Consider the following 25000-nt stretch of genomic DNA (forward strand, 5'->3'; position numbering starts at 1 on the left):
CTGCTCCCCTCCAAAATCAAACACTGCATACCAGAATCAAGTCAAAATGACTTTTAGATTGTCTGTTATTTGGGAATATCTGTACTGCTGCTCCTTCAATTACCAAGTCTAATTTGGAGTTGACTGCAAATTTAAGCACTTCTCACAGGAGAAGTTCATGAGACATTCAGACTAAATCTAATTCATTTGTACAGTATTTCTTGGGCAAAGGTGGGTAGCTAGGGATTTATCTAACTACAAGGAAGAGGAAAACTGCAGCACAAGGGACTTTCTAACTGTCTCTAAGCGAGGTGACAGCAGAAATGGAAAATGGGACATTGTTCTCCCCAGCCTCACCCTGCCCTGCCTCTTGGTTACCCATCTTGCCTACGGACAATTTGCCACTGGTCCCTGCTTCCACCCTTTCTCTGTCTTTGCATAAACATGTAGCGGCATTTGAAAAACAACAACAGCAACCTGGTTATCATAATGTTTATACATATTATGTTCATCAGCCTCTCCAGGCACTTCCTGTGAAACCTGGAGCCCATGGTATTTGGATAAAATTGAAAAGACATGTGCTAATTTGAACCCTATGACAGCAGTGTAACCAAGACTTACAGTTGCAAGTGGTTGACAACTCAGCTATTGGGTGATAAGAGAGTGATGGGAATCTGATGTGATGGGATGACCCTTTTTGGCAAGTGAACAAAGAAACCTGCATATCTATTTTTAACCAGGCTCTGGAGACTTTCAGTAATTGACATTTGGAGCTGAGCTCATAACTTGTCCTAGTTCCCGGGGATATTTGCATCTCTTTCTGTGTTTGGGTTTTGTCTGGTTAATCCTTCTGAGCAGGTTGGGAAGTGCATTAGCCTCTGCCTAGGCTCAGGACTTGGGCAAGATGCTCTCCCTCCCAGCTCCCTGCAGCCTCCTGGCACTGTCTCTGGTTGGGCCTTCATGTTCGATGTTTTATTCCAGTGGAAATGCAAATGCCGCCTTGAGTTTTTGTGAGTCGCCATACCTGTGGGCCACTGATAAATCTAAGTTTAGTTGTATTGTTTGTGTTTATTATAGTGAGACACAGAGAGCTATCAAGGTTGGATCCTTGAGTTGAAGTGCAGCAGAATAAAAGATAAAGCCAGAACTTGGTAGGTGGAGGTATAGGAGAGTCAGAGATCACCTCCAATCCCCCTTAAACTCTTATATGGGCTCTTAGGCTGAATCTAGAAACCAAAATCTTAGGCTGATTAGCAAGAGAGAAGCACATACATTGTCTTAGCTTTACACATACATAGGGATCTTCTAAAGAGAGAGAAAGATCTGAAGAAGTGGCCGAAAGAAGTTTCTTTTATACTTTTTAGGCAAAGAATGATCAGTTTCAGAAGAAATTACAGGACAAAGAACATGGAGCGATGGGCAGTCAATTTCTATAGGAGTCACCAGGAGGTATACGGGAGGAGGGAGTATAAAAGTAATGGAAGTAAGGGTTACTTCGAGAAGTCTATTTATTCAGGTCCACTGCAGGCCCCAATGCCCGGTCTCCAGTGATAACAGCTGTTTTCTCACCTTGGTACAGGTACCGGTTCCCTCCCAGAGGAATCTTTATGCTATGCTGCATACAGGAAGAGACAGGTCAGCCCACCCCTTTTAAAATGACAATTACCAGAATGTGGTCAACTGAAAATAATCAGTATAACAATCTGGTGTATTTTGGGATGGCGCATCCTTCACTCCTTCAGAGGCCGCATGCAAACAATTCTCCCAAAAGGAAGTGACTGGAATGAATTGCAGAGTCTGTGAGCTCAGTCTTGGCCTCCCTTTCTTCTTTTCCCTCTTCCCTGGGGCTGCTCATTTACTTGATCAGCCTTCCTATATTGGGTGTCTTATTCTGCCTCTTCCCAAATAAAACCTCTTCCCATGCAACCATTCAATGATTTATCCATATCCAGGTGCAGTGGACACACAGCATTTCTGTGTTACTTCTCAGCATGCTTTTAGCATTTGAACAAGGACAAGGCTGAAATCCAAAGGGGTAAACCTGTTGTTTAAGAATTCCAGATACCGAATTGGGGTGATAGTCTCAGCTTAAGAGAGTGGCTAGGATTTTCCTGGAAATACTGAAGTATCAGCATTTCAGTATCCAGGTCTCTGCTGCTTCTATGTAACCAGACCAGTCTCCCTGAAGATACGAGGTAAAAGGCTGTGAGATCTGGCAACGAAGACAAAGCCGTTCTACTCTTCACAATAGCCTGCCAGAGACATCATTTAGGAAACACAAATCTCTTCACCCCAACTGAAAAGCCAGAGGTAGTTTCATGGCTCTGAAAGACCAATATCTTTACAATGATCAACAAGGTCCCAGAAGAGTCCAGGCTTCTCTGGCAATCTTGATCTCTCTCACTTTTCCAGTCGTTTTCCAGTTCCTCAAACATATAAGCCATCTACAGTCAGGCAACCCCTCCTCTAACCAGGATGTGGATGGGAGATGGTCCCTCTGTCTGGGAGGTGCTCCTTTACCCACCACCTCCTCCCCATTCCCCGGCACTGTCTACCTAGATAACTGCAAATCGCCATGCAGACAGATCAAATGTCACTTCCTCCTGGAATGCTTTCATGATTGCTTATTTGCTCTGTTCTTGTCCATACACTGCTGAGACAATTTGCAATAATTTGCTGTCTAAGTATCTCTATAAGGACAAACTCTGCATATGAATTGTTCACCACTGACATTACCCCATCTCTACCAACTGTCGGGCCAAGGAAATATGAAAAGAAGTCCTTATGGGACCCACAGATTACATTGAAACCCTGATTGAATAATTACTGTCATGATTGTTATTTTACTATCAGAAGGAAAGTAGCCTAGAGTTGTCCTTAAAAACATGTATTACTTTCTTTCATAAATTTGATATGTATGTATGTGTAAATATATAGGGATATGAATGCACAGCAGAATTGGGGAAATATTTCATTTTTCAAAGCCTCTTTTGTATCTACTATTATATTTGTTTATCAAAAAAATTCTGTGAGGAAGCTGAGGTATTTTATTGTGAGGAAATTTAAATATATATATTATATAAATACATCCTAGTATATTATATGGCTACTATATATTATACAAGTAGTTTATATACACTAATTTACTATTATATATGATAATTATATATTACAGGTACATATTTATGAATATATTAGATATTTAACTAAATCCATACTGCAAGCTAGTTTCAAAGACAGAATTCATTACTGAATTTTATAATCAAGAGTGATGATTAAGATGGTGATGACTGTGTGTGGGTGTTGTTGAAAGGGCTGCCGCTAGACATCCTTCCTTTCGTGTTGGCATATAAAGATGGCTCTTTAATTTTTGTACTGTCTTTCATGATTTGTTCGTGATAACAATCGATGACCGCTGTAAGAAGTCTTTCCTTGCTGACTTTTCTGTCAAGTGAGAGAGAATAAAGCAGAAGTCAGCTGGGAAGTAGTTGAGACCAAAATGTGTTTGTTGCACAAACAAGCTATTAAATATGCACCCAACCCAGACCTGCAGGTTACTGAAAATGTGGCTGTTCCATGGTTTGGATGGATTATTCTGAAAACAAATGGGTATGTGATTTTGTGGATGAAATCAGGAAGAGCAAAGTAAAGACCATGACATATGTACATCAAACACTTTGCTAAGCACTTTCATAGGTTTTGACTTTCTTATTAATCCTCCTCACATCCTGAGAGATGTTGGTTTTGTTATTTACTTGTTGCAAATGAAGGAATCAAAGCACAGATCAAAGTCAGTTCACCTGCATAAAGTCATAGGAGCCACCTGATTTATGGGACTGGTCCACCAATTTGAGCTCAATTAATCAATTCCATTGGCTTCAGATCTTTTCCTGGAGCCATTGTACAGTGAAACTGAATATTCTACCATAGATTTACTGTTGTATTGGACAGGGTTTTAGGATCTATGAAGTAAACTGACTGCTATTTAGCTAGGGCTCGATGTTATCACACCAACTGCTAAGGTCTGTAGGTTTGGGCCCCACTGCCCAATTTATATGTTAAAACTTAATCTTCTTTGGGAGGCTGAAGTGGGAGAACCACCTAAGTTCAGGAGTTTGAGACCAGCCTGGTCAAACATGGTGAAATCCCATCTCTGCTAAAAATACATAAATTAACTGAGCATAGTGGCACATGCTTGCAATCCCAGCGACTTGGGAGCTGAGGTGGGAGAATTGCTTGAATCCAGGTGGTAGAGCCTGCAGTGAGCCAAAATCTGAGATCATGCCATCACACTCCAGCCTGGGCAACAGAGCAAGACCCTGTCTCAAACAAAACAAAACACAAAACCAAAAACCTAATCTCCAAAGTGATGCTATTGGAGGTAGGGCTTGTGGGAGACGAGGAGGTCATGAGGGTGAAGCCCTCAGGAATGAGACTCATGTTTTTATAAAAGAAACCTGAAGAGCTTGCGTCCTTTTGCCATGTGAGGATGCAGTTACAGATCGGTGGTCCTCAATGTGAAAGAGGTTCATCACCAAATGCTGCATCTGCTAGTGTCTTCATCACAGACTTCCCAGCCTCTAGAACTGTGAGAAATAAATTTCTGTTGTTTATGAACCCCCACAGTCTAGTGTATTTTCTTACAGTAGCCTGAACAGACTAAGATAATTAACATCACCAATGCCCACAGACTGGTCTCCGTCCGGCTTCCAATTTGTATGTTGGCCTTAAGCAAAGCTTCAGTGCCCACTCTGTGAGATGGGTTTTCTGTGGCTCTCCTAATTTACAAGCTTGTCATTCAAGAGCTGCTTTGGTAATGCATCACAAATTCTCTGCTAGTCTGTCCCATTGCAAACGTCCTGCAAAAAACTACTACCATGCAGGCAATGCCTAGCCTTGTTAATGTCTCCATCTTCTCGTTTATTATCTTCTATACTAGGGCTTTATGCTCAAAGTATGCTAAACTCAGGTCAGATGCTTGCTACGGGTGGACACCCACTTTTTTTTTTTTTGTCTCCTTCTTAAGCAGGATATCATAACAACATGTGCTAATCATGATACCAAGCATCTTAAACATATTTTATCTAATCCTTAAACATGTACCTTACTTAAATATCATCATAATCCTAGGAATACGGTGATTTCCCATTTCTCTGAAAACAAAACTGAGTCAATAAAAGATAAGCAAGTTCCCCAAGGACATATAGCTTGAAGGAGGTTGAGCTGGTGTTTGTTTATGTTTGTTTTTAGAGATAGAGTCTTGCTGTCACCCATGCTGAAGTACAGTGGCATCATCTTGACTCAATGCAACCTCCACCTCCCTAGTTCAAGTGATTCTCAGGCCTCAGCCTCCTGAATAGCTGGGATCACAGGTGTACACCACCATGTAGGCTAATTTTTATATTTTTAGTAGAGATGGGGCTTCAACATCATGGCCAGGCTGTTGTCAAACTCCTGACCTCAAGTGATCTGCCCACCTTGGCCTCTCAAAGTGCTGAGATGATAGGCATATACCACTATGCCCAGCCATGAGCTGGTATTTTGCATACAGGTGCTCTGTCTTCTGGTTCTGCACTGCTGTCAACCATTGTATATGGATGGGATGCTTGATGGGAGCAGGTGGGCATTTTCGCCTTCATTTTCTAATTTTATTTTTGAAACTCACTATATCATACACAGTGTATTATTTTTATCTATGTGTGTGCATACACACACATACCTGATAATGCTTAGTAAGATGTAGGATCTTGGCTCACTGCAACCTCCGTCTCTCGAATTCAAGTGATTCCCCTGCCTCAGCCTCCTGAATAGCTGGGACTATAGGCATGCACCACTACACCCAGCTAATTTTTCATATGTTAGATGGGGTTTCACCATGGCCAGGATGGTCTCGATCTCCTGACCTCATGGTCCGCCTGCCTTGTCCTCCCAAAGTGCTGGAATTATAGGCGTGAGCCACCGCGCCAAGCCAAGATATATAGATAATCTTAATCATGTAGACTGATAAACTAGGAAACATGTTTGATTTGCTCAAGCAATCTCAGGCCTCCAACACAAGGGAGCTATAGTCTGGATGACATCATGCTAGACGGTGATACCCGCAATTCAGGCATCGTAATGAACCAGTCACAAAGGGAAAAGTGCAAAGTTCTGGGAATTTCCAATGTGAGGAAGAGCATCTTCTGGCAAAAAGGAAACCTGTATAGTCTTGGAAGCCAATGAAGAATAGGAGGTCAGAATTTGGAAGAATGATACAAACAGAAACATAGTATTACTGAAGACTGTAGCTCCTAGCACCCATATATGAACATTACAGCTTATGTTCCACAGAGAGAGTAATCAGTTTAAACCTCATTCTCAATCCTGTTATAGCCTGAAACCTGCCACTGGAGTTTCTGCATGTAGATTTGACCTATGCTTGGAATGTCCTCAACCTATACGTGTTGAATGAAATATTTTCTATGGTATTTCTGTTGAAATTCAGTACAAACATGTTATGTATATAGAATTTTGTTCACATGTACATATTTTAATAAATTTGTCACATAATGTGGAATGAACTTTCAATTCTGTTTAAAATCCTTGGTTGAATAGAAGGCTCTGTTTGAGGAGGTTGGTATACACTCTCAGTTATTTGCTAATCCAAGTTCTTCAGTGAATCTCTTTTGGTTCATGTGATTTGAGTGCCTTTTCTGGTATTAGCTTAGGAGTAAATGTATTGTCATAAACTCTCAGTGAGTAATTATTGTTCATGTCTCTAGCCAGCACATTGAAAGTATTTCACAGTGCTATGAAGTATATTCAAATATTAGTTTTTATTTTTTATGTTATGATTTTGTTAAATGTGCTTTTATTTTTTTTGACATGGAGTTTCACTCTTGTTGCCCAGGCTGAAGTGCAATGGCACAATCTTGGCTCACCACAACCTCTGCCTCCTGGGTTCAAGTGATTCTCCCACCTCAGTATCCCAGATAGCTGGGATTACAGGCATGTGCCACCATACCTGGCTAATTTTGTATTTTTAGTAGAGACAGTGTTTCACCATGTTGGTCAGGCTGGTCTCCTACTCCTGACCTCAGGTGATCTACCTTCCTTGGCCTGCCAAAGTGCTGGGATTATAGGTGTGAGCTACCATGCCCAGCTGTTAAATGTGCTTTTAAACTGATATACTGCAAAGGTAATACGGTTTAGCTCTGTGTCCCTACCCAAATCACAAGTTGATTTGCAATCCTCAGTATTGGGGGAGGGACCTGGTGGGAGGTGATTGGATCATGGGGACAAATTTTCCCCCTTGCTGTTCTCATGACAGTGAGTCCTCATGAGATGTGATGTTTAAAATGTGTGTAGTACTTTTGCTTCCCCCTTTGCCATGATTGTAAGTTTCCTGAGGTATCCCTATCATGCTTTCTTTAAAGCCGTGCAGTTGTGAGTCAATCAAACCTCTTTTCTTTATAAGTTACCCAGTCTCAGTTAGTTTTTTATAGCAGTGTGAGCATGGACTAATTACAAAAGGTAACAAAAATTATGGTACTCAGAAATGGTACCATGTTTACCATGTTTTTTTATTCTTTCAAATTTAAATTTGCCCCCCTCTCTTTTTTTTTTTTTTTTTTAAGAGAGAGATAGGTCTTGTTCTGTTGCCCAGGCTGGGGTGCAGTGATGTGAGCATAGCTCCCTGCAGCCTCAACTCCTGGGATCAAGTGATTCTGCTACCTTAGCCTCCCAAGTAGCTGGAACTACAGGCATGAACCACCATACCCAACTAATCATTTTTTTTTTTTTCGTATAGACAGGATTTAGTTTTGTTGTTCAGGCTAGCCTCAAATTCCTGGTTTCAAGTGACACTCTTGTCTCAGAGTATTGGCATTACAGGCCTGAGCCACTGGGCCCAGCCAAAGAAAATGGCTAGTGCCATTTATTTTCCTACAACCAATTGTATCAGCATGGATTGGTTTAAAGTAGTGAGTCAATCCTTAGGGATGCTAAACACTACAAATATGATAAAGATGCCATGAATAATTGGTGAGCAAAGAGTAATGTGTTGAGGTCCCTCTGTTGTACCAACTTTTTGTAATCAGAACTTTCTCTGTACTGGACATACATCAGCTATTCAATTGGCTTACTCTGTTGTGGCATAATGATTCCTGTCAATTTGGGAGTCTAGTTAACCACACAAACTGGAGAAGGCTGGGTAAGGTCTGGGCAACACTGGGCAGTGGTTCTAATTTGTTAGCATCTTTCTTTCTGCCCTGGTCAAGGCACTGACATCTTGGAAATGTCATGGCATTGCTTCCCTGTCCCATATGTGGAAAAGCAGTCCAGATCTGTTTATAAACAAGTGCTTTATCTTATATCAGTGTATCTTCTGCCAGGTGAGATATACTGATAGTTTCAAGTTGAAGTTACAGGACCTACTGTTGTTGCTTTGATAAGAGAGAGCTGAGTCCATCTGCTGCCATGTTAAAAATGAAAGAAGTACAGGTAAAATCCTAAATCTGAAAATAAAAACTCCAGACCGACTCTAACAAAACAGATTCTTGTAACTCAGGGAATTGTTTAACCATGGTGATAAACTTGTTCATGAATATCATAAATGTAGCAGCAGCAGTAGCCCTTGCTGGGAGTCTGTACTTTAGAAAGAACAACTGTAAAGGCTTTGTATGCTTGAATCGCAAGTTAGAACAAGAGACATGATTTTGCTATCTGCTCTTTTGAGAAGATCCACTGTTCCTATTTGCAGAAATTCCCAGACATTCTGGCTGTTCCAATAGTTTTTCTTTCTCGTGCCTCAGGTAGCAAATTGACAGTGGGTAGGAGAGAGTAAACATTGGGGCAATAGAAATTATGTAAATGTTGCATCCCAGAAAGAAAACTTTCAATCCCTTGAGGTCTTTTAAACAGCATTAATTTGAGAAATTAGATATAAAATTTAAGTTTTTCATGCTAATAATGATTTCATAAAGAAAAACTCGTTAGTAAAGGTGACAAATATGAAGTTCTATTGAACATTTAAATTCATGAATCTCAGTGAGTGCCCCAGGGAGATATTTACCCAGCCAATGACTCTCTGATGTTATTAAGAAGTAATTTATTCAAAGAAGTCTCCATTCATGAGTTTACATAAGAACAATATCTACTTTTCAAAGGCTTGCGTTCTCAGTACAGAACATACCTAATTTACAATGACTTTTGGTTAAAATTTTCATTAGGTTGGTTCAATAGCATTTAATAATTTTAACTCAGCTTTATGAGATCCCAGGTTCCCATTTACAGGAAGAGGAAATAAATTTTTAAAGGGCAAATTCATCTCTCAAGCAAGCTCTGCTAATTTCAGCAGCGTATCTGAGGTAGAGGAAAGTTAACCTTTACTATTTCTATGGCAGTTCATTTGGGCAGAGGTAACTGACATCCATTAAAAACAATTCAGGTCCACCATATCAGCCCTTTGCATGTGCCTATCTGTGTAGCACTTCTGTAAGGGACTCCTGGGTGAAATACTGAAATGATAAAGTGGCCCCACAGTTTAAGTGTAGGGTGTTTTCATGGGCATAAAAAAAAAGAATCAAAACAGGTAAAGAACAAGTGTTGTCGGTTCCTGAAATGAGAGTTAAGGAAAACACAATGGCCAGAGATCAGGAATTTAGGTAAGAAAACCACTATGTGAGACTTCATCAAGAAGGTAGGATCAGGGCAGGCTCAGAGTTCCACTTATAAGAAGACAAGACTGGGCATGGGACCAGATATCCCAGTATAGTGGAATAAGCCTGTCATAGCACAAATCTACCTTGTTGCTTGTATCAGTCTGTTTTCCTGCTGCTAAGAAGACAAATCAGAGACTGGGTAATTTATAAAGAAAAGAGGTTGAATTGACTCATGGTTCCACATAGCTAGGGAGGCCTCAGAAAACTTAACAATCATGGTGGAAGGTGAAACTGGCCTGACTTGTATGGCGCAGGTGAGAGAAAGCAAAAGCCAGGTGAAGAGGGGAGCCCTTTATAAAATCGCAAGATCTTGTGAGAACTCACTATCACAAGGAGAACACAGGGAAAACTACCCTATGATTCAATTATCTCTACTTGGTCCCACCCTTGACACGTAGGGATTATTACAACTTAAGGTGAGATTTGGGTGGGGAAACAGAACCAAACTATATCACTGCTCCAGAAGGGAAGATCTCATGATGCGGTGATCACAAACTCTGCCAGCATAATGGGGACTTTGCCTAGCTTGACTGGAAAAGGAACAAGTTAACAAGAGGTTGCAACCCACCCCCACCCCCCAAATCTACACAAAATTAATGATTTTAGCAATTAAGTTTCCAGTTAAAGCTACCTAGTTTAGACTTTCAAGGTGATAATTTTAAACGTTTTCCCCAGGTAATCTGCAATCCTATCAACACTCTCCCAATTTTATCAACCAATTGAAAGTATCTATTTGCCAACAATGAAATCATCTCACATTATTACCACGATGTTGACACTATTGAATTGTAAATAAAATGTCCTGCCATGTTAAGCAGCAGGGTCCTGAAAAATTAGCTATGGTTTGCATAGTTGTGATTGCCCTCAGTGAAAGACCAAGGAGGGTAAGCCACTCCCAGACCACCATGACCATTTTGAACTGGCCTCTTTCTCTCGACTCTTCAGGTAAAAGAAGAGGACTAGGAAATAATTATTTGGTGAATTTGATCAATGCAGAAAACCAAACTAGATTATACACCTTCTAAATGTCAGTTTCCATTTACTAGCAGTCTTATGTGTGTTTCTTCTCTTTATTTAGCTCATGAAAGTGCCTGTGGTCCTACTTAGAAAACAGACTATTTCACGCTTGTCCCAACCCACAGTTGTTGTTTCCTACTTGTTTCCCAGTAGGAGTCCTGGGCTATAAAATCAGCCTCATATTAAGATGAGATTCAAAAGAACATCTCCTGTTCTTTTTAGGGCTTGGCCTCTGGGACATCATATAAAAACTTTGAAACCTAAGTCAAAAGCCCTGTGTGTTAGTTGTGTATGGACTTTGCAATCTGTCTAAAAAAACATTCTGATAGAATTAGAAGTGAATCTACAGACTCTGTGGTACATGATTGCCATTGTCGTTGTAAGTTACGGCTCTGTATTTTATCATATATAATAAAATGGAATGATAAAAGTGACATTAAACTTTGAATTTCAGTCTTTAAATCGCACATTTGATACATCATTTGGCAGCTAAATGTCTCTTAAGTACTGTGGAAACTTTTATGATTTAATGTTTGCCTAAAGAACTGAAAGAAATGAGTAAAGCTGTGTCACTAAGTACAGCTGAACGATGCTGATAAAACCACTAGAAAGCAGATGACAGTGTAGTTTCCTTTGGCCTCTGAGAAGAGAAGGACCAACATTTGAGCTGCTCTACATACTTCTGATCTCCTCGTTCCTAAAGGATCGTCAAAACCACACCATGCACAGAATAAGCATAGAGTTTACCTGCTTTCTTACCATTGCACTTAACTTGCCCTGACAACTCTTTTAAAACCCTTCATTTTGCCTAAGAAATGGATATTTTGGTCTCTGGTACTTGTTTGTACTTAGCCTTGTCTTTGTTGGTTTTGCTCTAACCAAAGAGAAGCCACTGAGATATGGGAAGTCTTAACTCTCAGTGCTTAAAGGCTCAATGAACTGGCTTCCAGTACCTGCAGGGTTTCCTAAAGCCCTTGTTGACTATGCACCTGTTTCTCAGATTTAGGTGCTTCAAAATAGGATGTTCTATTCTTGGGATGGGAGCTGGCCTAATCTGGCAAAGCTCTTGTTGCTGTTAACTTTATTTATGTATGTTATATTATGTTATGTTATGTTATGTTATGTTATGTTATGTTATGTTATGTTATGTTATGAGACAGGGTCTTGCTCTGTCACCCAGGCTGGAGTGCAGTCATGGAATCTCGGCTCACTGCAGGCTCAACCTCCAGGGCTGAAGTGATCCTGTAACTTCAGCATCCTGAGTAGGTGGGATCACAGGCATATGCCTTGTGCTTAGCTGATTTTGTTTATGTTTTATAGAGATGGGGGTCACACTATGTTGGCTAGGCTGGTCTTAAATTCTGGACTCTAGCTATCTACCTGCCTTGGCCTCTCAAAGTGCTGGGATTACAGGCATGACCACCATGCCTGGCTCATCATTCATTACTTTTTAAACTTTGTTTTACATTCCTTCTGGGAATGGAAATAGTTTTCCATATCCTGACCCCCACAGTCATTGCTCAAATGTCTGCTAAGAAGGCCAGACTTAAAATAGCAGTATCTGGTTTCCAAACTCACTTTGTTCAGGCTCTGACTACAGTTAGATAATCATAGGTCAACTTCCACACTGATAGAGGAACAATGCAATTTGTGGTGCAATCTGATAATGATTCTAGAGGATTTGGGAAGGTCCTATTACTCCCTAGAATGTTTGCCCATCTGTTGACGCCTACTGAAACAGCCACCATCCTCCATCATCAATGCTTCATCGCTTCAACCCAAGGTATGAATTCCCGTGATATGTAAAGGTTGTAACACAGGTAATTCCTCAAAGTGTTATTAATCATACTTAGAGATACAGGAAGTATGTGTGATTTTTCTTTTTTGTAGGGGGGAGTAGGAGGCTCTAAAGGTGGAAATTCTGAAAAGGATTGGAATGAAAGAGAACTAATAAGGAGGAAGAAAGAGAAGAAACAGAAAATCCAGAGATCAGCTGGGCATGGGCTCATGCCTATAATCCCAGGACTTTGGGAGGCCGAGGTAGGCGGATCACTTGAGATCATGAGTTTGACACCATCCTGGTCAACATGGTGAAACCCCATCTCTACTAAAAATACAAAAATTAGCTGGGGGTGGTGGCATGCACCTGTAGTCCCAGCTACTCAGGAGGCTGAGGCATGAGGTCAAGAGGTTAAGACCATCCTGGCCAACATGGTGAAACCTCATCTCTACTAAGAATAGAAAAATCAGCTGAGGGTGATGGTGTGTTCCTGTAGTCCCAGCTACTCAGGAGGCTGAGGCAGAATTGCTTGAACCTGGGAGGCGGAGGCTGCAGGGAGCCGAGATCACATCACCACATTCCAGCCTGAGTAAGAGTGAGACTCTTGCCTGATAACTTTTGCCTTTGGGCCTATTGACAAAACTCTAGGATTTTAAAGAATCTAAATTGCTTTTTGTCACCTTCTCAGTTAGAGAGGCCAATCCTAATATTAATGAACACTCCTGGGCAATGAAATTATATTTTTTCTTTTATCACCAAGTCTATCATATATGATCTACATTACAACTGCTATCCATGCAATGCCTACATGTTTTAGGCTTAAGTAACTTTTTCTTTCCCATCTGTGTTCTAAATCTGTGCCATATGTCACCTAACAAGGTATTTTCCATTATTCTTTTATTCAGTTCACTGCATGTTATTCCTCTTGTCCCTTGAAAATTAGGCTGTCTGTAATCAGAAATCACTTCTACTCACAGCTCAGTGCACCTATTGTAGATGTGGCAAATACATGTTTATGCGTCCGGTAACTGGATTAAAACATTGAAAAGAAGCAGAACGATGCACTGTACTGAAAAGAATGGAAAACACAAGCATGAAAATCAACAAAACCAAAATGAATTAAAAGCTGCAATGAATGAAATCGCTATTAATAGTTCTTTATCTGTAACAATGCCCTGGATTTTGCAGTGCTCAACATTCAATTGCAATGACACTTAAAAACCTAAGAGAAGGAGAAAAATAACTTTTGAATAGACCTTCTGTGAAGATGACTTGAAAAGGGCTGATCATTTTCTGTGTATCTTCTGGCTGCCTTTATGCTGTGCATATGTCTTCTTTGACCCTGGATATTAAAATACTATGATAGGGAAAATGTCTTGTGTTAAATTATTTAAGAGAGCAAATTAATTATTCTCTTAAATTTGGGTGCTATTTTGATACCTGAAATAAGAGAAAAGAGAAAGCAAGTGTGATCTCTTTTCACAGGGTCTTGCTGTGGGCTGTGAGGGTGGCACTGGGGGCTTGCTGGGCCATTTTGTCAATCCAGGAGTGATGAGTTCATACACAGATGACTTCTTCCATTCTCAAAATATACTCATAGAATTCAATTTCTGCACAGTCTCCTAATAACTGTTATTTAAAATGCTTTTTACAAAGAAGCCAATGTTTCAGAGGAAACACAATAAAACACCTAGCAATAGAACAAAAGCCATCATAACATAGAAATGTACAACCAAACCATCATCCAGGAATGCTGATATACAACAACAGGTGGGCTCTTATGTAAATGTCATCCAAAGAGTAATGGATCAGATTCAACAGTAAACTAAATCCAGAAGAAAAAAAGTGCAAAGAGAAACACAGAAACATTTATAACCCAGGTACGACAAAAAGCAGAAAATCAAAGCCAAGTGAATAAACCACCCTCACGAGCTACTTTTCTTTCTTTTCTTTTTTCCTCCCTTCCTCCCTTCCTTCCTTGCTTCCTTCTTCCCTCCCTTCCTCCCTCCTTCCTTTCCTTTCTTTCCTTTCTTTCTCTCTTACTGTACCTCTCTCTCTCTTTTCTATTTTTTCTTTCTCATTTTCTCTTTCTTTTCTTTTTTTTTTTTTCATGTTTAACACCCAAATATTATTCTTTAGACCAGTTCAGGTTCACAGAAAAATTGAGTGGAAAGTACAGTTTCCTTAGACCCCTGGTGCCTCCACACACCAGGCTCCCCAACTATCAGCATCCCCATCACAGTGGTCCATCTGTTACAGCCGACAGACGTACATCAACATGTCGTTATCACCCGGCGTCCAGTTTACATGAGGCTTGCTCTTGGTGTTGGACATTCCATGGGTTTGACAAACGCCTAATAACCTATATCCACCATTACCGTACCATGCAGAAGAGTCTCACCGCCCTAAAAACCCTGTGCCCTGCCCACTCATCCCTCCCTCCTTCCTAGCCCCTGGCTTTTTCCTTTTTCCTTTACTGGAATGGTGGAGTAGTGGACTCCTTCAGAATGTAGCCTTTTCATGCTTCTTTCAGCAACATGCATCTAAGCTTCCTCCCTGTCTTTTCCTGGCTTGATAGCACACTTCTTTTTAGTGCTGAAAAACATTCTATTGTCTGGATATATCACTTTACTTTTGTATTCACCTATATGCATATAAAATGGAGGAGAGAATGCTGTGTTGGAGATTTACATTTGGGAGTTTAAAGCATGTATATGACAAGCAAGTATAAAGTATGTGTGAAAATTCTAAAGTAGAAAGTTGTCAGGATATCTGAACGCATACAAATGCACACTTGAGTTCACGCTATAAAATGTTATAAAATGTGTAAGTACATATGCATGGCTGAAAAAACACCCAGAGAGGAAGGGGGAAGGAGAGATGTATCTGAAATAACAAAAAGAAAATCCTGGTCGGGCGCAGTGTCTCACGCCTGTAATCCCAGCACTTTGGTAGGCCGAGGCGGTTGGATGATGAGGTCAAGAGATCGAGACCATCCTGGCCAATGTGGTGAAACTGTCTCTACTAAAATTACAAAAATTAGCTGGGCGTAGTCCCAGCTACGCAGGAGGCTGAGGCAGAATCACTTGAACCCAGGAGGTGGAGGTTGCAGTGGGCTGAGATCGCACCATGGCACTCCAGCTTTTGTATTTTTACTGAGCGAGACTTGGTCTCAAAAAAGAAAATCCCATCTGTCAAGAGGGAATCTAGAGTACCTCATCCTATGAGGAACTCCCAACCCTTGTGAGGGTCCAACAGACAGATCCAAGTGAGAGGTCGAAACCACCACACAAGCACCCTGCAGGGAGCAGGTGGAGGGCAGCTTCCACTGAGACCCACTAGAGGAACAGCCTGGACTTGTCCCCAGGTGCCAGGGCCAAGTAAGAAGAAAATGTGCCTTCCTCCTTCCTACGACACCATTTTCTGTTTTGGTCTTGTTCTCTTCATAATACAGTCAGGGAAACAGAATCAGCAGTTTCATAGAAAACCACCTCTACCTTGTTCTTAAAGGAGTTGGCAATGGTTTGACTAGGATCAAACAAGTATATATTTTGAAGACTAAGAATTTAAAACAGTTTAAGACAAAAAATTCTAGGTATCATTCAGCTTTCAAGTTTCCGGCAGCTGCTCTTCCAACACTGTAAGTCTGCACAAGAGGCAAGCTCTTACCTGGTGGGCTGGACTGCTCCCTTGTGTAGCTCTGCAGACCTAAATACAAAAAAAAAATGGAAGTAATGAAGCACAGTTCTTTAATTTGAGAAATACATTCTATGCTAACATTTAACTTTTGTTTTTTAAAAAATTGCTCTTTATTCAAGAAAAATGGTAAAGCAATGTATAATAACTGAGATTAATTTTGTCATTTGCTTTTATAAATTTCTCACGTGCTCACTGAACTATAGTGAATGCAGAAGTGAAATTTACTTGTGGAAGACTTCTTGTTCCCCATCAGAGTAAAATGATATTGCTGCATTAATTGATTTTTGATTTCTACCACATCTACACAAGTAAGATTTACTTGGGTTGGTTTTTATTACCTTGTTGGCTACTTTTCATTTTACCATATCAACTGAATGAGAGGTAAAGAAGAAACTTTAAGCCCTTCTTCTGCCACAGAAATTCTGTCTAGAGACTTACTGTCAGAGGATTATTATGAAAATCTCTTAATCTGTTTCACTTAGATGGTAAAATCTAGAACATTAGCCAGTTGTTTAGGTCAAATGTTTACTGAAATCCATTTACTACATGTAACCTTTTTTTATTTTTTAGTTAAGCAATACAAACAAACTCCGTTCCAAAATGGGTTTTATATGAGTTACAATTCATTTTCATGGTTGTCAGTGGTGTAAGATTGATGAATTAGGACCTGTGAGGACTAATATTCTATTGTAAATGAAAAATTCCAACTTCATTCTAGAATCCTTGAATTCATGAACCTAAGCCAGGACTTGACACGCCGTAGCCCCGGGGACAAATCTAGCCTGCTAGCCTCTGACTTGTGAGCTGAGAATAGTTTTTACTGTTTTAAACAGTTAAAAGAAAAATCAAAAGAACAACACTATTTTATGGCATGTGAAAATTACATGAAATTAAAATTTCATTGTGCACCAATAAAGTTTTTCTGGAGCACAGTCACATGCACTTGTTTATGTATAGTCCATGACTCCTTTCATGCTATGAGGGCAGTAGGTGAGTAGTTGGAATGGAGAGGGTACGACCCGCACATCTTAAAATATTTACAAGCTGGCCCTTTAAGAAAAGTGTACTAACCCCTGACCTGGGCAGTCATTGATTTCTTCTTAGCTGGAGGTATGGGGGCAGATAATGTGATGAGATCCTAACAACTGATGCTGATCAATAAAATAGGTGAATGCTAACTTTTCAGACCATTAAGATAAAAAGAATTATATTTTATCCTGGGGCCTGTAGGTCATTCACAGCAGACTATGCAGGGTATAAACATGAATAAATGGTGTCCTTAGCTATCTGTGCTGGAAGTTTCAGGCTCAATTCATTGCTGTACTTTAGATACTCATCAGTTCCATTTTTCACCTCGTAAGACTTAACACTCTTCTTAATATTTAATAAGAATATTTAGATCATTAACTCAATATAGAATAAATAAAAACAACTCTTGAGAGAAGCAAATAAGAATATTTAAAGATATATGTAATTATTCACATGAGTAATTTACACGTAGCTAAAAAATCTACATGTTTGTGTGACTTATACAAAAAATACTTAAGAATTTACATAAAGTTGAAAAATGGACACAACCAAACTACATTTTTAATGAAAAGATATAAACACATAAACATACATATTCATATATATGTAGTAAACAATTAACTTTGCTGAAAGAGAGCTCTGGTCTTTTCCCTCAGCCCTGGGAAATCATAGCTAAGTCCTTGGAATGTCCTGTTTGCTATGAGTGTCACTGTTTACCTTGGTGCCTTGGACCGCACCGATAGGCTAGGCTAACAATGTGATTCATGGTAGCGGCCTTGGGCCATGCACTATCAAATTGATTTTCGGTGAAGCTGGTGACAAAGGTCAACCCTGCAGATGGTCAACGGTGCTTATATAACTGAGCCCCAGTAAGAACTCTGGACAATGAGCTCAGAGGGCCTCTATGGTTGGCATGTGACATATAAATAGACACACATCATGTTTCTGGGAGAAGAAAACACTGTCTGCAAAACTCCAGTGGGAGAGAATTGCTAGAAGCCTGGCTCTGGGAACTGTCCTGGATCCTGCCCCATGTGCCCTCCCCGTGGGTGATCTGAATCTACAACCTTTCCCTATAATAAGACAAAACTGCTGAGTATGCGCATGCACTTTCATGAGTTTTGTGATCTTTCTAGAAAATCTTCAAACCTAAAAGTAGTCTTGAGGACCCCCAAACTTACTACTAGTGTCAGAAGTGGGGGTGGTCTTGGGGACCCCAAACTCTGCAGTATATATACATTTTTTGATTTGTTTACACACATACATATATCACACATATAAAAATCATGCTACTAGGGTTTTGTGTGTGTGTGTGTTAGGGGGTGGATAATGTGGATTCTAGGATACTAATGATTCTTAATCTGGTGGTGGTTAAATGAGTACTAACATATCATTATTCTTTAACATGTAAATATACATTTTGTGTACTCTTCTGTATTTATAATATCTCAATATTTTAAAAAAAGAGGAAAAACTGTCCATAGAGCAAGATATTATAAACACACATTCATACAAGTTTCAATGCAGCAACTAATGCATTCAACTATACTAGAGATTACCATTCTAAGTTGAAGGAGAAAAAGGAGTAATATAACATTCATGTATGTATCATGTATTTTTCAGTGGACAGTGAAGTGTATACTGCATGACCAAAGGCCCCCACAGTGTAAATATACAATGACCGCCAAAAGGCCAGGAACTACACCAAATGCATCTCTGTGCATGAAGGAGACTGACTGTTGATAGGTTTAAATTTTGTTTGAAGTCAATCTGTTAAAAACTATTTACCTAAGCACACAGTATTCCCAGAACTTGGATAAGTAATTTTGCAGGCAATAAAGGGAAAAAGATTATAAAGAGGTCTAGATATCTAACTAAGCAGAAGAGTCAGAATATGCCAAAGAAGCAGAGAATGTGCTACAGGCTTGCACCAGGAATCTGCTCAGACAGAGTGATACATATACACTGAAGATGGTAGCTTACTAGGTCATGTTATAAAGTCTTTTAAAAAGTCACCCAGATTGACTGTCACAAGTCAATTCCTGGCAACTGCATTACCTGCCTTTGTCTGATTCCATTGTTCACACGGCCCTAAATAATCAGGGCAGTCTCATTGATCAGTGGCTTGTTCTGGCCAACTGAACAACTCAATCAAATTGACCCTGTGGCAACCTGTTTCATTGCTTAGCAGGTAGCAGCTAGGATTTCCCCAAAGCCTGAGTCAGCCATCTTTGAGCATGTAAAGCAATAAACATGAGGCTGCTTCCAAGCAAAGAGCACAGTTGTAGAGAACAAACCACTGGGTGGCACTACCGCATGTTGCTTCAAGGAGAGGTGGCTATACTAATGGAGGATCTCAAATCTTAACATGTGTTGAGACTCATTCAATGGAACTTGCAGAAACTCTGATTTCTAGGCCCCACCCCAGAGACACTGATTCAACATCCTGTGTTGAAGCCGCAGCAATATGCAGTTTTCAATAAGCACCTAAGTAGTTCTGATAGTGATGGTCTCAGAGAATCTTAGAGAAACATAAAGCTTTATTTGCCCTGTAGCCAAACCTCAACAGCCAGAACTGCTTCTAGGTTTCCCAAAAGGGCAGTTGGTTTCACTATCACCATACAATTCACCTGCTTATGATGGGACGGTTTAGCAGCCATAAATTCTATGACCCAGTAGGAAAGGTTGTAGCCAAAGGCTCTGCCCACAAGCCATAAGACCCTTTGGGCAGTGTATAAATGGTACTTACTTGGTTTCTATGTAAATGATGTGAACCTCCAAAGTATTTTATTAACATCCTATAACTGTATATCCCCAGAGAATAATCTTGGCTGATTTCTCTCTGCAGAATATACAGTACATTGCTATAGCCCTCATTATTTTACAGCTGTCAAGCAAAACCCTGAACTGTTGGGCTGAACTGGTCTGCTTTTTTGGACCATATTAAAAGACTTTATATTATTAATAAATGGAGGCAATTAAAGGTTAAGTATTTAGATCATCTTCCTTTTAAAATAATGAATGATTGTAAAGACAGGTTTAATTTAATTTCCCAAATTTAAAGAGTTATTAAGAGTCTAAGAGTAGCTGGGCACAGTGGCTCAAGCCTATAATTCCAGAACTTTGGGAGGCCAAGGAGGGCAGATCACAAGGTCTAGAGATCAAGACCATCCTGACCAGCATGGTAAAACCCCGTCTCTACTAAAAATGTAAAAATTAACCGGGTGTGGTGGTGTGTGCCTGTAACCTCAGCTACTTGGAAGGCTGAGGCAGGAGAATCACTTGAACACAGGAGGCGGAGGTTGCAGTGAGCTGAGATCATGCCACTGCTCTTCAGCCTGGCGACAGAGCGAGAGTCTGTCTCAGAAAAGAAAAAAAGTCTAAGAGTACTTTCTGTTTCTGGTTCCATACTTAAGGAGCTTGGAAGCTGCTGCTCCATCCTAATAACTAGTGAAAAATGCAGGACAACAACTTTTCTTAAATGTGTAAAAGAGGTAAGTTCACAGGACAAATCTCTGCCTTTCAAATTGGAAACACATCATAGGCAGACGCAAAATGTCACAACATACAGGAATAGAAGCCTCCATGGGAACCAGTGCTGGGGTAGGAAAACTGGAACTCTAAGTGGTGACTGACTCACTGGAGGCTTGGTGTGAACAAGCCTGAGAGCCAAAAACGTAGGGAAACCCTGTCATAAGGGGTCCCTAACATGTCTATGAGTTTGACCTGCAGGAGCTTGACCAGATCCTCACAGCGAATATAAGAGAAAAATCTCTTGGTGCTTCTGTCAAGGGGGAGGGGTGAAGGAACCATTTTTGGAACACACCAGAGCACTCTGTTCTTTTAAACAAGTCTACCCTCAGGAGAAGCTAGTTAACCAGAGTCTAATGTGCTAGGATTTTATCAGAGCCTCACTGACCCAGGAAAAGGGAAAGAGTCCAATTCCACCCAGATGTGTAGCCTTCCCCCTGGGAGAGGGAAATACCCAATTCCAGCCCACTCAAGTATTCCTGTGGGAGAAGGAAAAAACTCAACTTTCGCCCACTCCAACCATCCATCCCTAAGGAGGGAGAAATAAAATGAGAAACACTTGGAAAGTTCACAGTCCAGAGGCACAAACTCGCCCAAAGACTGAGACCTAATTATGAGGCCACAGAATGCTTCCCCTTCCCCCACAGCTTACCATTACATTATTAAAGGCCTACCAGCAGCAGTTCCTCTTCCCAGTACATCATCTCCAGCTACTAAGAAAAGATTACGAGCCATACTAAAAAGCAAAGCACAGTTTGAAAAGACACAGCAAGCATTAGAACCAAATGTACTGGGAAGGTAGAATTATCAGAGAGGAAATTTAAAATGACTATGATTAATATGCTAAGGAATATATATAAGAAAGTAGATTGCATGCCAGAACAGATAGAAAATGTAAGAAAATAGATGGAAATCCTAAGGAACCTAAAAGACATACAAGAGATTAAAAACACAATAACAGAAATGGAAGAATGCCTTTGATGGGCTTATTGGTGGACTGGATGTGGCTGAGGAAACAATCTCTGAGTTGGAGGACGTATTAATAAAAACCTTCAAAACTAAAAAGCAAAGAGAACAACCCCTGATAAAAACAGAATATTCAAGAACTGTAGGAAAACTAAAAAAAAAGATGTAAAATGTGTAACAAGAATACGAGAAGGATAAGAAAGAGAAAAAGAAATATTTGAAACAATACTGACTGGAAAATTCCCCAAATTAATGTCAGACACTAAACCACAGATCCAGGAAGCTCTGAGAACACTAAGCAACAAAAATGTCTGAAGAACTACACCTAGGCCTTTCACTTTCACACAAAAGAAATAAAAGTTAAAGAAGAAAAATCTGAAAGTAAAAGGAATAAAAACCCAGCTTATCTATCAAAGGAAAAAGATTCACCTCTGACTTCTCAGAAACCATGAAAGCAAAAAAAAAAAAAAAAAAAAAAAAGTGGAGAGAAATAGTTAAGGTGTTGACAGAAAGAAACCACCAAGCTAGACTCCTATACTCTATGAAGTTATTTTACAATAGTGAGGGAAAAATAAAGACTTTTTCAGAAAAATTAAAATTGAAGGAATTTTGTTACTAGTAGATCTCTCTTGCAAGGGATGTTAGAAAAACTACATTAGAAAGAAAATAACGTAATTCAGAACTCAGACCTACATAAATAAAGGGAGCACATTAAAAAATAAGATAAAATAAAAACACTTATTCTTCTTTTTATCTAACAGGTAATAGTTTATTCAAAATCATTGGCTATGTATGCCTGTGTGTGTGTGTGTGTGTGTGTACATCTGTGTGTGTATGCTTCTATATACCTGTAATTGAAGTAAATGACAGCAACGGTACAAGGGATGGGAGAAAGGAATTAGAATTATTTTGTTATTAGAAGGTACTCTCACTGCCTTTGAAGTGGCACAGTGTTATTTGAAAGTGGCACAGGGCTCAGATTAGTTGTTCTTTTTGAAATTAAAGACTCTAAGGCAACCACTAAGAAAGTAAAAAAAAGAAAGTGTAACTAATATTCTAAGAAAGGAGAGAAAATGCAGTTGTATCAAACCCTCAATTAGGCTCATGCCTGTAATCCCAGCACTGTGGGAAGCCAAGGTGGGTGGATCATGAGGTCAGGATTTCAAGACCAGTTTGACTAACATGATGAAAACCAGTCCCTACTAAAAATACAAAAAAATATAGCTGGACATGGTGTGTGCCTGTAATCCTGGCTATTCAGGAGGCTGAGGCAAAAGAGTTGCTTGAACCCAGGAGGGGGAGGTTGCAGTGAGCCCAGATCATGCCATTGCACTCCAGCCTGGGTGACAGAGTGAGACTCCATCTCAAACAAACAAACATCCTCAATTAAATTCTTAAAATGCAGAAAATAAGTGGAAGAAAAAGTAGGAACAACAACAACAAAAAAAGTGACACAGAGGAATTAGTAACAAATATGGTAGACAGCAATCCAATTATATTGATAATGATTTTGAATGCAGTGATCTAAATGCAGCAATTAAAACATAGACTCATAGTGAATCAGAAAACAAGACTCAATTGCATGTTTTCTACAAGAATCTCACTTTAGGCATAAAGATATATACAGATAAAAGGAAGCACATAAAGAACAATACACCATGCTAACACTAATCAAAAGAAAGCAGGAGTTGCTACATTAATTTCAAAAAGAACAGACTTCAAAGGAAAATTATCAAGGATAATGAAGGACATTAACTAATAATGAAGGGATCAATTCTCCAAGAAGACAATGATTTTAGTGTAGGTGCCTAAAATCGGAGCATAAAAATACACCAGGCAAAAACCAATAGCACTGCAAGGAGAAATAAATTAATCCAAGATTATAGTTAAAGACATTAATACCTCTCTCAGCAATTCACGGAACCAGCAGGCATACAATCAGTAAGAACAAACTGAACTCAACAATACTGTCCATCAACTGGATATAATGAACATCTATAAATTACTTGATCCAAGAGCAGCAGAATACACATTCTTCTCAATGGAAGATTCATAAAGACAGAAAATATTCTGACCTATAAAATACTGATTAGCAATTTTCAAGAAATGAAAATTTCAGGAAGTTATTTTGTAGATATTGACAAACTGATTCTAAAGTTTATATGTATAGGAAAAAGGCCCCGAATTGCCAACACATTACTGAAGAAGAACAAAGTTTGTGGACTGACACTACAAACTTCAAGACTTAATATAAAGCTGCAAAAAAGAAGACTCTGTGGTATTGGTAAAATAATAAACCAACAGAAGACAGATCCCAGAAATAGATCTGCATAAACATGGTCAACTGATTTTTGACAACAGATTAAAGGCAATGTTGAAGATATGGTCTTTTAAACAAATTGTGCCAGCCCAACTAGACATCCACATGAAAGAAAAAAGAAAAAAAGGAATCTAGACACAGACTTTCCACCCTTTACAAAAAATAACTCAAAATGGATCACAGACCTCAATGCAAAATGAAAAACTCCTAGAAGGTAATATAGGAGAATATCTAGATTACTACAAAACTCCTAAAAGATAACATAGAAAATCTAGATAACCTTGGATTTGGCAATGACTTTTTCTGTGTGATATAAATGGCATGAACCAAGAAAGGAATACTAGAGAAGCTGGATTTCATTAAAATTAAATATTTCTGCTCTGTGAACGACACAGTGGAAAGAATAAAAAGGCAAATCACAGACTGGCAATAATGTTTGCAAAAGACACATCTGATAAAGGATTACTATCTAAAATAAGTAAAGAACTCTTAAAACTGAACAATAAGAAAATGAATAATCCAATTAGAAAAATGGGCCAAATGCTTTAAAGGACACCTCAGTTAAGAAGACATACAAGTGGGGTGTGGTAACTCACACCTATAATCCCAACACTGTGGGAGGCCCCAGGCAGGTGGATCACCTGAGGTCAGGAGTTCAAGACCAGCCTGGCCAACATAAGGAAATGCCATCTCTACTAAAAATATGAAAATTAGCCAAGGGTCATGGCACATGCCTGTAAACTCAGCTACTTGGAAGGCTCACTTGAACCTGGGTGGCAGAAGTTGCAGTGAGCTGAGATTGTGACACTGTACTCCAGCCTTGGCAACAGAGCAAGACTCAGTCTCAATTAGAAGGAGGAGAAGGAGAAGGAGAAGGAGAAGGAGTAGGAGAAGGAGAAGGAGGAGAAGGAGAAGGAAGAAGAAGAAGAAGAGGAGGAGGAGGAAGAGGAGGAAGAAGAAAGAAGGAAGAAGGAAGGA

At 39.7% G+C, this 25000-nt stretch overlaps 1 protein-coding gene across 1 annotated transcript in view; it reads right to left on the reverse strand.

The window, feature by feature from the left end:
* The window catches only part of CELF2 (CUGBP Elav-like family member 2), an 854288-nt gene that overhangs the window by 622876 nt on the left and 206412 nt on the right, over positions 1-25000 (reverse strand). Inside the window, exon 2 of the mRNA XM_074405053.1 lies at positions 16147-16185. The gene's annotated coding sequence lies outside the window, so the exon portion shown is untranslated. The remainder of the gene's footprint in view (positions 1-16146; positions 16186-25000) is intronic.

This window comes from Saimiri boliviensis, chromosome 8 (assembly GCF_048565385.1).
Source record: "Saimiri boliviensis isolate mSaiBol1 chromosome 8, mSaiBol1.pri, whole genome shotgun sequence".
Lineage (NCBI taxonomy): Eukaryota > Metazoa > Chordata > Mammalia > Primates > Cebidae > Saimiri > Saimiri boliviensis.